Source organism: Coregonus clupeaformis, chromosome 23 (genome assembly GCF_020615455.1).
Source record: "Coregonus clupeaformis isolate EN_2021a chromosome 23, ASM2061545v1, whole genome shotgun sequence".
Taxonomy (NCBI): Eukaryota; Metazoa; Chordata; class Actinopteri; order Salmoniformes; family Salmonidae; genus Coregonus; species Coregonus clupeaformis.
In genome coordinates this window covers 27328818-27341346 of record NC_059214.1, presented here as the reverse complement: position 1 = coordinate 27341346, position 12529 = coordinate 27328818, and positions in this window count along the sequence as shown.

The window sequence follows — 12529 nt, the reverse complement described above, 5'->3', positions numbered from 1 at the left end:
CTCTTTAGTTGTGACATTCTCTGTGTGGGAGCAGGAGCTAAGATGCCCTACCCTGTATCCTATTTTATCAGTCCTAGAGAAACAATAGTAAGACTCCCCTGAGACTTCAAACGGAGGTAACCTAGGTCGGGGTGACTTTGTTATCGGGGGATACAGATAGTGCAAGCTACTACAAGACTCCTTCACCACATTCCCAGGTGGCTTGAACAATTTAATCACGCAAGATAAACCTGATGGAGAGTTAAAGCCCGTCAAGGGGAACGGAGTAGTTGTTAACCTTGGTTTGGCTGTCCCACAGGCATAACAGTCCTCTTTAGACATAGTTCTTGCCGTATACTGAATCCATTCCAACCACAGGTTAGGATCCCTGTACCCCGTCTCCACCTGTACTACTTCCTTCAGGTCTATAGTTTGCACTATCTTCACCACGGCCCCGGTCTCACTACCTCCCTCAGAGAGGTTTACTCTATAGGGTGCCCCAGTTGAAGAGGATATCTCACTTGTCAGGTCTGTAACATCTGCTGGGTTGATTACTACCCAGAAAGCCACTAATGGGTCTCCAAAACATTTGCGGTCAAATCCTATGTACCACATTCCCTCATCCGTAGCCTTTACCTGTTTTAGCGTAATTCGGACTTTCAGACAGTACCTACCCTTATATGGGTCGCACTGCCATTTCTGGTAATTCCCTACTTTCACAATACTCCACCTGTCCTTAAACTGTGTATGGAGATTGACATATCCCCCTCGCTCGGTATGAGCAACTACATGGTCCCAGGATGTACATGGTGACATACATATATATCTCCCATCCTTTATGATACTACCAGCCAGTAGTCCCCAACTTCCCAACTGGTCCGCAAAGACCTCAAAGGTGATGTCCTTCCCTACAGTCCCTAGTACTTCCCCTTTCCCTACGTCTAGCTGTCTCCTATGCCTTCGTAGACTGTGCTCAGGTATTATTTTATCAACTTGTGTTAGGTTAACTACTACTTCTGGCGGATCAGGAGGGTTTGAGTGTGTTAGGAATATGGCCCCCACAATCAGACAGCTACCTACCGTCAGGAGACCTGTGAATCCCCACCCTCGCCCTGAGAACATGTCAGATGCCAGAGGCCAACCCATTGCTTTACCTTCTATCGAACTCACACAGGGATGATCAGACAGGGTAAGGGAATCTTCGTTAAGGAGTCAACCCCCGAGCCCTAGTGGTGATCGGTTCTTTCTCCTAACTCTGTGTTTGTTCGTCAGGTGTAGCTGGGTTTACCTTTTTACAGTGTGTGACATTCACCCAGGTGGATCTTTCCGCAATTCTTACAGCGAAGGCCGTCACCAACAGGACCTGATATGGACCTTCCCAACAGGGCTGCTTCCAGTCTTTCTCTTTAAGGATTGGATCCACACCCAGTCACCTGGTTGGATGGAGTGGGTTACCTTCTCCTTTAGTTCTCCTGTGGGGCACAAAATCTTTGACATACGTGTTTGGTTAATGAACAGTCTTCTCATGTGTTGTGCCAACGTGTCTTCTACTTCTATGTCTGCCTGTTCTGGCCCTGCCAACTGTGGCATCCTGTAAGGTCTTCCAAACACTTTCTCAAAGGGGGACAATCCATTCTTATCTGGCGTTATTCTGATAGTCATTAGTACGATTGGCAGACATTGTACCCAATTCCTTCCTGTGCTCATGTGAGTTTTTCGTAATCTAGCCTTAATTGTCTGATTCATGCGTTCGATAAGTCCAGCCGATTTCGGGCTATACGAACAATGCTTCTTCATGTTTATTTGTAACTTCTGTCCAATATTATATATTACTTGATTAGAAAAATGGGATCCATTATCAGAAAAAATAGTTTCTGGAAGGCCGAACCTTGGTATTATATCCTGGCATATTGCTTTTGCTACTGTTATAGCATCTGCCGAGGAGGTAGGGAAAGCTCTACCCATTTAGTGTATTTGTCTATTATAGTCAAACACCACTTCTTTCCCTCACTCCTGGTCAGCTCTATAAAGTCCATTTCTAATTGTTGAAAGGGGTACTTAGCCGGAGGGTACTCACCCAGAGGTGCCCTTTGTCTGCCCTGGTGATTACTTTGAGCACAGATAACACATCTTGAACAAAAGTTTTTTAAATAATTTGTAATCCCATATGCAACAAAGTGTTGTCTAATCTGCTCTACCATCCCTCCGGTTGACACATGGCTCTGCCCGTGTGTCAATATTGCAGCATATCTAAACAGTGATTTCGGGAGAATTGGTAAGCTGTCTTTGACCCATATTCCTTCCTTATTTACTACGCCTTGCTTTACCCATCTGTGAACTTCCTTAATTGGGGCCCTACTGTAGCTCTCTATAAGTAGATCTCTGTCTATCGAAACTTCCTCTTTTGACAGCTGACTGGAACCAGAGAAGTGTTTTGACCCAGCCTTCTTAGCTTCCTCATCTGCCTTTGCATTCCCCAAAGTAATGCTATCCTTCCCTGTAGTATGCGCCTCACACTTACATATTGCGAGCTTTTTGGTAATAGTACTGCATCTAGGAGGTCAAGAATCAACTCTGCATGTGTTATTGGTTTACCCAGTCGTAACCATTCCTCTATTCTTCCACTGGGCAGCAAAGACGTGTAAGGTATTAAAGGCATATGCACTGTCGGTATAGATAGTTATAACCTTCCCTTTACCCAGTTGGCATGCTTTTGTTAATGCCACTATCTCTGCCTGTTGGGCAGAGTAGTTTCTTGGTAAGGGTTCAGCAGCTAGAACCTTGTTCTCTGTCACTACAGCATAACCAGTTGCATTCGTGCCATCAGGATTCTTCCTAGAAGATCCATCAACAAACATTGTTACTTCACAACATGGTATAGCTAAGTCTGTTAAGTCAGGCCTGGGTTGTACTATTTTTTCAGTTTCTTCAATACAGTTATGGGGACTACCATCATTCACAACTGGAACCAATGTTGCAGGTTTCAGCGTTGTACATCGTTCAATAGTTAGATTTGGCATGTTCAGCAATCTTATCATACAAGATAGGTGTCGTGCTGGTGACATGTACGCCATCTTGTGTTCCAATAGCAGAATTGACACTGCATGTGGAACTTTTAAGGTTAGATCATGGTATAGTACTATTGAAGCTGAGTCCTGCACTGCATTAGCAGCTGCCACAACTGATTGCAAACAGACAGGCATTGCCTGAGCCACCTCATCAAGTCTTGAAGAAAAATATGCTACCGGTTTATTTTTGTCCCCATGTTTTTGTGTCAGTACTGATGTCATATATCCCTCTCTACAATCCACAGTTTGAGTGAATGGTCTGTCATATCTAGGGAACGCCAGCACCGTTGAAGAGGTCAAAAATTGCTTAATTTCCTCAAATTGCAAATCAGCCTCGTTATTCCAGATTATTTTATCATGTGCTGCCATAGCTTTTCCATAGATAAGATCACTCAATTTTCCAGTGTGTAATGCATAATGGGGAATCCATGCTCGACAGTAATTTATCATTCCCAAAAAGCTCATCATTTGTTTCTTATTCAGAGGTTTAGGAGCTTCTAATATTGGTGTTTTTCTTGAGGAGTTTAGGGTTCTCCCCTCCTGCGTTATCGTGTGACCTAGATATATTACCTCTTTCTGCCAGAGTTGTAGACCTTGTGCCCTTGTCCTGCCATAAAAGTTAACAACTGGAGAGTATCCTTTTTACACCCCTCCTTTGAGGGGTTTGCTACCAGTATATCATCGACATATATCAAAATTTGGCTCCCCTCTTGGGGTTCAAACATTCCCAGGTTACGTGTGATAGCCTGGGAAAAATTTTTAGGACTTTCAGAATAATCTTGTGGAAGTCTCGAGTATGTGTATTTCTGACCTTTGAAGGTAAAGCCAAACCATCCTTGACTATCAGGATGTACAGGTATACTAAAGAAAGCATTAGCTATGTCTATCACAGTAAAGTAAGAATGTTCTGGTTTCAATTGGTTCAATAGAGTGTGTGGGTCTGGAACACAGGGTGCTCTTGGAATGATGTTCTTATTTACCCCCTGTAGGTCCATTACCATTCGCCAATCATTGCTTGGAGCTGCCTTCTTTACTGGAAATACAGGTGAATTACACTGTGCCTCATCCCCCGAATTATCATCCACCTTTGAGTAAGTGGTCAAATGTGGGAGTAATCCCTATAATGGCTTCTGGTTTCATTGGATATTGTTTTTGGTATGGCCTATGGTTTGACCGCTGGAACCACCTGGACTGGAGTTACTCCCTTAATTAACCCCCACATCGGCTGGTCCCTTAGACCACAACTCTAGAGGTACAATCTCAAGGTCTCTTTCTTGTTCCTCTGTGAGGAAAATATCTGGTCATCAATTATCACATCCTATGTCTAGGTGCACAGCGGGTGTGCAACCTGCTCTCCAATTCAACTTCCTACGATATCGGCCGGTTGATTGGCTATGTTGGTCCCCGTTAGGAGCAGTCTGCCAGTCTTTAACATACTTTGCCTGTGTCACCCATTTCCCCAGATCTAACCACTCCTCTTGAGTTTCCTTTGCCAAGGAGACATGTGGGCTCCATCTCTCTCTATAGAATTGCTGACTCTGTGGCCCCAATTCGACTTCTGCTGCTGCATGGGTGTCATCATAATGAAACCATTTCAAGCCTATTGTCCTTTCTGTGGTTTTAAACAGAGCTTCCTCATATTCTTTACTAGGGACAGAGTGTGTATTATACCACAGAGTACAATGTAAGTCATCCTCAGTCATTTTATGTGAGTCAGGTACTAGGGTTTTAGTCAAGTCTACTAAGGTCTTTGGTATGTCTGAGTTACCTCCCCTCAACAGGTCCTGGCTATACCAATAACATGGTTCCCCTTCACCACTTACAACCATATTATCCTTTATCACATGAGCCTGCATTCCCCTCACTGTCGGTCTTACTTCTATGTTTAACTGCGTCAACGCATCTCTTCCCAATAGATTAACAGGACACTGTACTGAAATCAGTACAGGCAGAGTAGCTTCACTCCCTGTCTTTACATGTTTCAGTGTTACTGGTGCAGACAGCTGTTCAATACCTTTATGACCAGAGGCTGATCGCACTATAATTTTTTTCTCCATTAATGTCAATTCCCTCTGGTGCATTATCTTTACAAATACAGGTTCGGTCTGCCCCAGTATCACAGAGAAATGTTATCTTTTTACCCATTACTGTCAATGTTAGGTATGGTTTCTGTTCCTGTTGTAATGCCAAATCTACAAGAGACAGATCAAACACCTCCAGTTCTCTCTCCTGCTTCTCCTGATTTCTCTCTTCCTCCCACTCTAGTCATGCCTCCTCTTCTTCCTCTGATTCTGGCTTTCTCCCCCTGTCTCTTCCTCCTCTGCCTGGATTATACTTTCCTCCTGTTTTCCTCTCTTCCCCTTCTTCTTACAGTCTCTTGACTGGTGCCCTTTCCTTCCACAGTGATAACACGGTTCCTCACATTCTCTAGCAAAATGTCCCGTTTTGTCACAATTGAAACACTTCCATTCACTCCTGTCTCCACTATTACCGTTGCCTCTCTTCTCTCCTAGGTTCTTCCAGTCTCTCCTACCTCCCATCTCCCTAGGACTGCCACTAGGTACTCAGCTCCCTTCGCTTCCTTTCTCTTGTTTCGTTCCTTTACATTCTGTTCATGATGGATTGCATAACGTTTAACCTCAGCTAAGGTGGCCGTCCCCCAGCCAATTAGGGTATTTTTTATTGTTTGAGAGATTTCTGGCCTCATTCCCACTTAGGAAGGCAATCTTTAACTGTTGGTGATACGGACCCTCTGGTGCCCCCTGGTCCTGGATCTATTAGCCCACTGTTTGCATTGAACACATCTCTCAGTCTCTCTAGGTATTGACTAATAGTCTCACTGTCTCCCTGTTTACACTCATGGACCTTGGAGAAGTCGGCATGTCTGTGATAATATTCTCTCAGATTATCACAGAGTTGTGCCAAATTATCTCCATAAGCCCCCTCCTTCTGCCCACTCTAGGACCTGCGCATTCCCGTCTCCGGGAACCCAGTTCCCCTCTCACTGCCGCCCAGTCTTTTAACACTATCTGTCTGACTGCCCTCTCTAGTTCCCTGTATTCAGCTTAAAGCTGGCGGTCAGCCCTTCCATATCTCTTCTGAACTGGTGTACCCCCGTCTTGGGGGTGGGGTATCCCTTCCACTGCTCTCACTACATCTCTCTGGGTCCATGCTCTGTATACTTGTAATGTATCAGGCTGGTTGTCTTCTCCTGCTCTGGGGTTTGGCAGGGCTATTAAGGGACAGGATTGCTCCATTTTACCCTTACCACTGCCAGCCCCATCTGATTCTTCCCCTTCTGACTCATCATTCCCCTTTCTCTTGGCCTCAGCCCTGTGCCTCTAGCTTTTTCCTTTTCTCTTTCTCCCTTTTAGCCTCCTGTCTGACTTTCTCTGCCCTTGTCCTGTACTCCTCTACCTCTGGCTCTTCCTCACCTTCATCTTCCCCTTCCTCCTCCAGCCCCCTTCTTCCTCATAGGGAGGTGGGGCCGGTGGGGGGGCGACATTATTCCCCCTGCACTCTCCTTCTCCTCCCTACGTATTCATCATCTGGATTTTCTCTCCATGCCTGGTCTGCCAAGTTTGGATATAACCTTTCTGCCCTCTGCTCTGGGGAGGCACGGAGACCTCAACCTTCACTTCTCTCCTCTCACTCACTTTCTTTGGCCTTCCCGCTCTTTTCTGTTTCTTTAGATCAGTACCACAATTTACATGCATTTGTTTAATCATGGATTCCAGTTTAATTACATCAAGTCGGCCCATTAAAGCCATATTTCTTTCTCCAAATATGCCCATAATACACATTTCGTTTGTCTCGCATTTCCATGAATTTCTCGTCCCCAGTAAATTCTGGGACCTCTTGTGAGGATTTGCCCCCATGGTTGGTACTGTTAAAAATCCCTTAGCCACCTCTTCTATATAACAAGTCAATTTAACAAGTAATACAAAACAGCTTCACACAACAACACCCTGAATCACCCCTTCCTGTATATGTAATCTTGACTAGTCCCCCAGAATTATCTCATACTTTTACAGAGGGATTATCCCACAATGTAACTGACAAACAGGAAGGTCTCCCCCTACCATGAATGTTACAGGGTATAAATGTAATCTTGATAATTCCTGACAACAGGAATGTCCCCCCTCTATACAACCACCTGGAATTATTCAATGTGACTTCTGAGCAAACATTAGGTCTCACACGTATACAACCTTACATGATTATTGGTGTTGTATCGGTAACGTGGAGTTTATAAGGCTCCAGAACGGATAGAGTTTACAGCAAAATCTACAGTTGTTTTTGACTTTACTAATATTCTATTTCTCACACATGCTTTTTTAATTCCTTCTGGTGTACTTTTTGTATTTGTTTAACCCGGATTATTTGTTGACTGTTCAATAATCTCTTACAGGTTCCATCCCATAGGTGTACTTTTTAATAGTTCCTTCTATTTCAACACCGGGTAGTTTATTTTGGTAATGGCCTATTACCGTGAATCGTTACGAACCCACCAACAGGTTGACTAGTCCCCCAGAATTATCTCCTACTCTACGGAGGAGTCTATCCTCACAATGTAATCTTGATAATTCCTGACAGTCCCCCACATTTCACTTAAAATGGCTACGCATTGATCAATTTGCTACTTTTCAATATTTTAGCAAGTTCTCAAATCAATTTCACCAAGTTAATGAATAAAGACTACTGACCTTATCCTTGCAGCCGAGATTCAATGTAGGTTTGGATTCCGTCACCGTCTCTGTCATTAATCAGGTGTCCTCTGGCCTGTTTTAACCCTTAATGTCAAAGGGCAGGACTTTCTATTTACGAATGTATCATTCGCCCGTCGACGGTTTTCAGAGTTACCTGGAATGACAGAAACAGGGTATTGGAGTCCGGCTCAGAAGGACCAAGCTGTTAAGTGAATTATTTAACAAACTATTTTAGTGTCTCTGTGCGTCTCCCAAAAGGTTGTAAGTCTTTGGGGATTTAAGTAACGGCTAGAGTCCCGGTCTGCATAGTCAGAGATATTTATTCATTGAGAATTCTGAAACAAAATGGTGGTACAATCCTTTTATACACATAAGTCATACTAAAAATCCTGCCCCCCCCCCCACAGGCGGCCTGTATTTTTCCACTATACACATCTTGTAAACACACACACACCTCGGCTCAGCTCATGTTTTCCTCTGCTCTCCTGACCATCACTGTTCTTATCTTTTCCCACTCCTTGCTCGGCCAGGTGCAGATATCGCATCCTCCCTAAATTGGGAGGCCCCTTTATCTTGGTTTAGACAGTTCTCCATTGTTGTCTGGTCTAACTCTTACTCACATTGCTAAATAGTAGCTCAATGGTATTTTACTGGTCCTACACTCACACATTTCTAACACATTATACACAGTTTCAGGGTGTAATAATTAGTCATTAATAATTAATCTATCACCCTCCTCTTATGTCCTGTTGGTTCTCAGGTACTGGAAGTGTGTGTGAAGAACTGTGGCCACAGGTTCCATGTGTAGTCCAACCAGGGAGTTTGCTGAGGGGCTTGGTCAGGGCCATCTTACCCAAGAACAATCCCCGTTGATGAAGAGTGTCAGCCATACAGGAGATGGATGGTACTCATACCTTCAGTAAGCCACAGAGCTCACTAACACTGTGTTGGAATTGACAGCTAGCTATTGTTGGGCTGTGCTGTTTTATGATCTGTGTTTGTTATTGTTCAGGGTGGGCAGACGATCCGCAGCTCACCAGCTCTGACGGGGGTTTGTGTACGAGGACCTGAGGCGGAAAGGACTGGAGTTCCCATGATCTGAACTGGATGGAAGATTCCCCATTACACTCAAATAGGGTATACCTTCAAAACAATGACTGGTGAAAATGCATGCATGCATTTTCTCACTGACAAATAAAGTAAACCAAACCTTCAAAGCGTTTAACCCTACTCCTTAACACTATAATCAGTGGTCCCTGTGCTCTGTCCACCAGACTATGCCTGATAACGGGCCTATGTCACTGTATCTGCTGCACCCTCATCTCCCAGGCCTGTGACGCATATCAACCCCAGCCTCCTGCATCCCAACAGAGCGAGCAGGGACCCTCACCTTCACACCTATCAGGAGATTAGAATGCTCACGCGCACAGGGGCCTCTAAAATGGCATGGCTTTGATTTAGTAACACAATATATATTTTTGCATGGAGGCTGAACACTCCAGGGCATTACTTTAAAATCAAATTACCTTAGTGAACTGTGGATGTTCAATATTGTTTACATCAGAGTTTGCGATAAAAGTTGATGCTTGAGTATATGCCCACCCAGCACACATTTTAGCAATGAGTGCAATGGCATGAATTCAGGTAAAAAGTTGAAGACAGACTGGAGGGTTGAGGTAACCTGACAGTGATGTCAGAGAGTAACTGGATAGCAACAAGGATTCAGAGACAGAGTAGTGGTTACTTTGGGATATGGTCATCATGGCTGGGAGACATGTATCTGTTTGTATCCATCTCTTGTCATTGTTGTCTTTCTCACTGACTCTCTGTATCTCCTGCTCTCCCTCTGTCAGTAGGAGTGTATGCAGCATGTAAGGAGATGAGAATAATGGAGTGGTCCCAAGACTCAGTGAGGAGAAGCTGACAGAGTGAGATGCTGGGTTGCCAATGACGAAATCAATGCACCACGCTACAGAGGTATTGTTTTAGCTAAATGATAACATCAGATACAGTAATAATTATGCTATGATGACAGGTGTGATTTTATATTTCTTCAGGTTTTAGAGAAAAAGAGCTACACAGCATAAGTGTTTTTTAAGGATTTGCTTACCAATTTCTCAACCAAACATGACTTTGTGATAGATGTACTGTTCAACTTTCTTCCAAAAATGCAATCGCTAGAGCCCAACCTACGTTAACCTGATTGACCTCAGTGCTGCAATCAAGCGTGTGCTACAGCTCCCACCCACTGCCATCTAGCCGATCAAGAGTTGAGATGTGACAGAGACAGAAGGAAAAGTGCCATGATAGAGGCCCTCACTCTAAGTACAATCATTATCTCCCTGTTTTCCATATAGGTATGAGGGAATTAAGGAATTTGCACAGAACAGGAGCATCTCACAGACAAACAGAGAGAGGAATGGGCAGCTAACAAAATCTATGATAGAAGATTCTCAGACTGATAGAGTGTGAGAGGGAGCTTCAAAGAAGACTTCCTGGCTTAGACTGTATAACAAATAGACTAGTGCTATGGTTAGTTTGTTACTCCGGCTGTTTAGGTTATAACAGTCTGCTCAGCTAGAGGAGGTGCTCTAGTTAGACAGGAAATGAATGTAGGCTATTGAGGTGAACTGACTGGCTCAAGGTGGCCGCTAAAAGTATTATTTAATAAGGAATGAACTGATGAATGAAAAGCGACATGGCTAGTGAGAAAACGTACAAACATTTGCAGGACAAATGTTGAAGGAATGGTTTCGCTGTATTTGGTTTTCAGTAGAAGTGGTTATAATGGCAAGGTTATGGTGGAGATGGAATGAGATATAAAATATTAAAAGTGAAATGGAGGAGCGGAATAAGGTGTGGAGTTGGCTAAGCTAGAACACCAGATTACAGAACACTGGAACGGCAGTAACCCAGAATGATAACCCAGGACCGATTTGAAAGGACGTTGGTTAGGAAGGGCATTGACTGGCATAAGTCTTGAGCCCGGGAGGTTAAAGGTAAATGCGACAAACCCGGTTAGAATGTGTAGGCTGCCCGCCTCGATGGGAAAAAAAATAAATCTGTCTGTTAAGCTACAGTTTACGTGCAAAGTTGTATTTTGTCAGTGCTATAAGAGTGTCTGTCTGTTTTGTTGCTTGTTATAACCAATGGTTTTGTGTATGGCATGCATGTTACCGGTATGGTTTGTTGTAAATAAAAATGTTATCTGTGTAAAGGATGACAGCCCAGACCCCACCCCCCTCAGCCTCGCCACAGTTTGATTGGATGATGGAAAAGGGAATGGTGGGTTGATTGGTGGCACAGTGCCATTCCGGGTTTAGCCTGTGTTTGGGGCCATGCTGGGATATTTTGCATTCAAGCATGTTTAGTGTGTATTTTAATTAATTATTGTTCTCATCTTTGTATGAGATGGTTGCATTGCTCTTCTTTCCTGGGTGCCTGAACTGGTTATTTTTAGCTTGTCAAACAATACTTAGATTTTTGCATTCATGGGTTGAGTGTTATAAGTGTCCATTTCTGAAGGATAGGGATATCGGGATTAAAGGGATACTTGGGATTATTATTTCCCCAGAGTCAGATGAACCCGTGAATACATTTAGTCGTGTCAGTATGAAGGAAGTTGGAGGTAGTTCGTGAGAATGTAGTTAGTGTTTAAAGACCACGAAGTATTGGTATCTGATAGCATGCTAGTAGATCGATAAAGATCAGTCATTGCGCTAACGCTAGTTAGGATTGTGCTAGAGTAGAAACTTATTTGAAATGGTCGAAGAATAAAAAGGGTATCCACAAGTTATCTGACTCAGGTGAAGTAGACAAATGGCCTCATTTCAAAATCAAGTAAAATATGACTCTTCAGAATCATTATAGGCTTGTAATTTACTCCCACTCGTTCTGTTTTTCCTGTCATAACTTGAGGGTGGTGGATCCCTTGTTTCCGTCAAATAAATGATGTTTTGGGTTTGTTTAATCAGAATACTAGGGAACGTCTGCATGCTTGAATGGTGGTTATTTGTAGATTGCCCAAGAAAAATCTAGGGGTAAGAGTGTTCTTGGGATGACCAAACAGTGGCTTACAGTAAATCCTGATAGTAACCCCTCACCCGACTCCAGATCGTGAGTCAGACGCCCGTGATGGATGACATTGAGAAGTGGCTGGATGTGGATGAGGTGGGTACTTATTGGCATTACTCAAAAATGTAATGGTATAAAGAGAGTCAACTTGGTTCCATGTTATACCAGTGCCTGTCCCTGCACCCCTTTCTCATTTGTTTTATGGACTATAGTGTACAGTAAATGAAAATGCCTGCTTTGTACACCCAGCAAATGTAGATTCGGATTTTGAACAATTAACTCTTGCATGAGCAAGTAGATTTGTTTGGACAAATGACTGTTGACGTGAACACAACAGACAAGGTTTATGTGTGTTATGTGTGTCAGGAGGAGGAGACATGGATTCAGAGGAAATGAGGGAGATTTATTTTATCCACTCCTGGGTATCGCTATGTAGATCCAACAACAATTTGTTTGCTTTTTGTACATTGCAAAGTCGAGGAATCCCCTTGAGACCCAAAAACTAAGGCAACTCTCCCCCCTCCTTTTAGAATTTGAGAAGTTTGGCAGAAAGAGAACAGAGAGAGCCCAAAGCTTCTTCTTGTGACAAATAACCACTGAGTCATAGGCCTTGCCGCAACCTCCAGATAAAATGCATTTTAGTGTGAGAGGAGAAGGAGAATGTAAGATTGGCACATAAGTGAGCAAATGAGGTGGGAA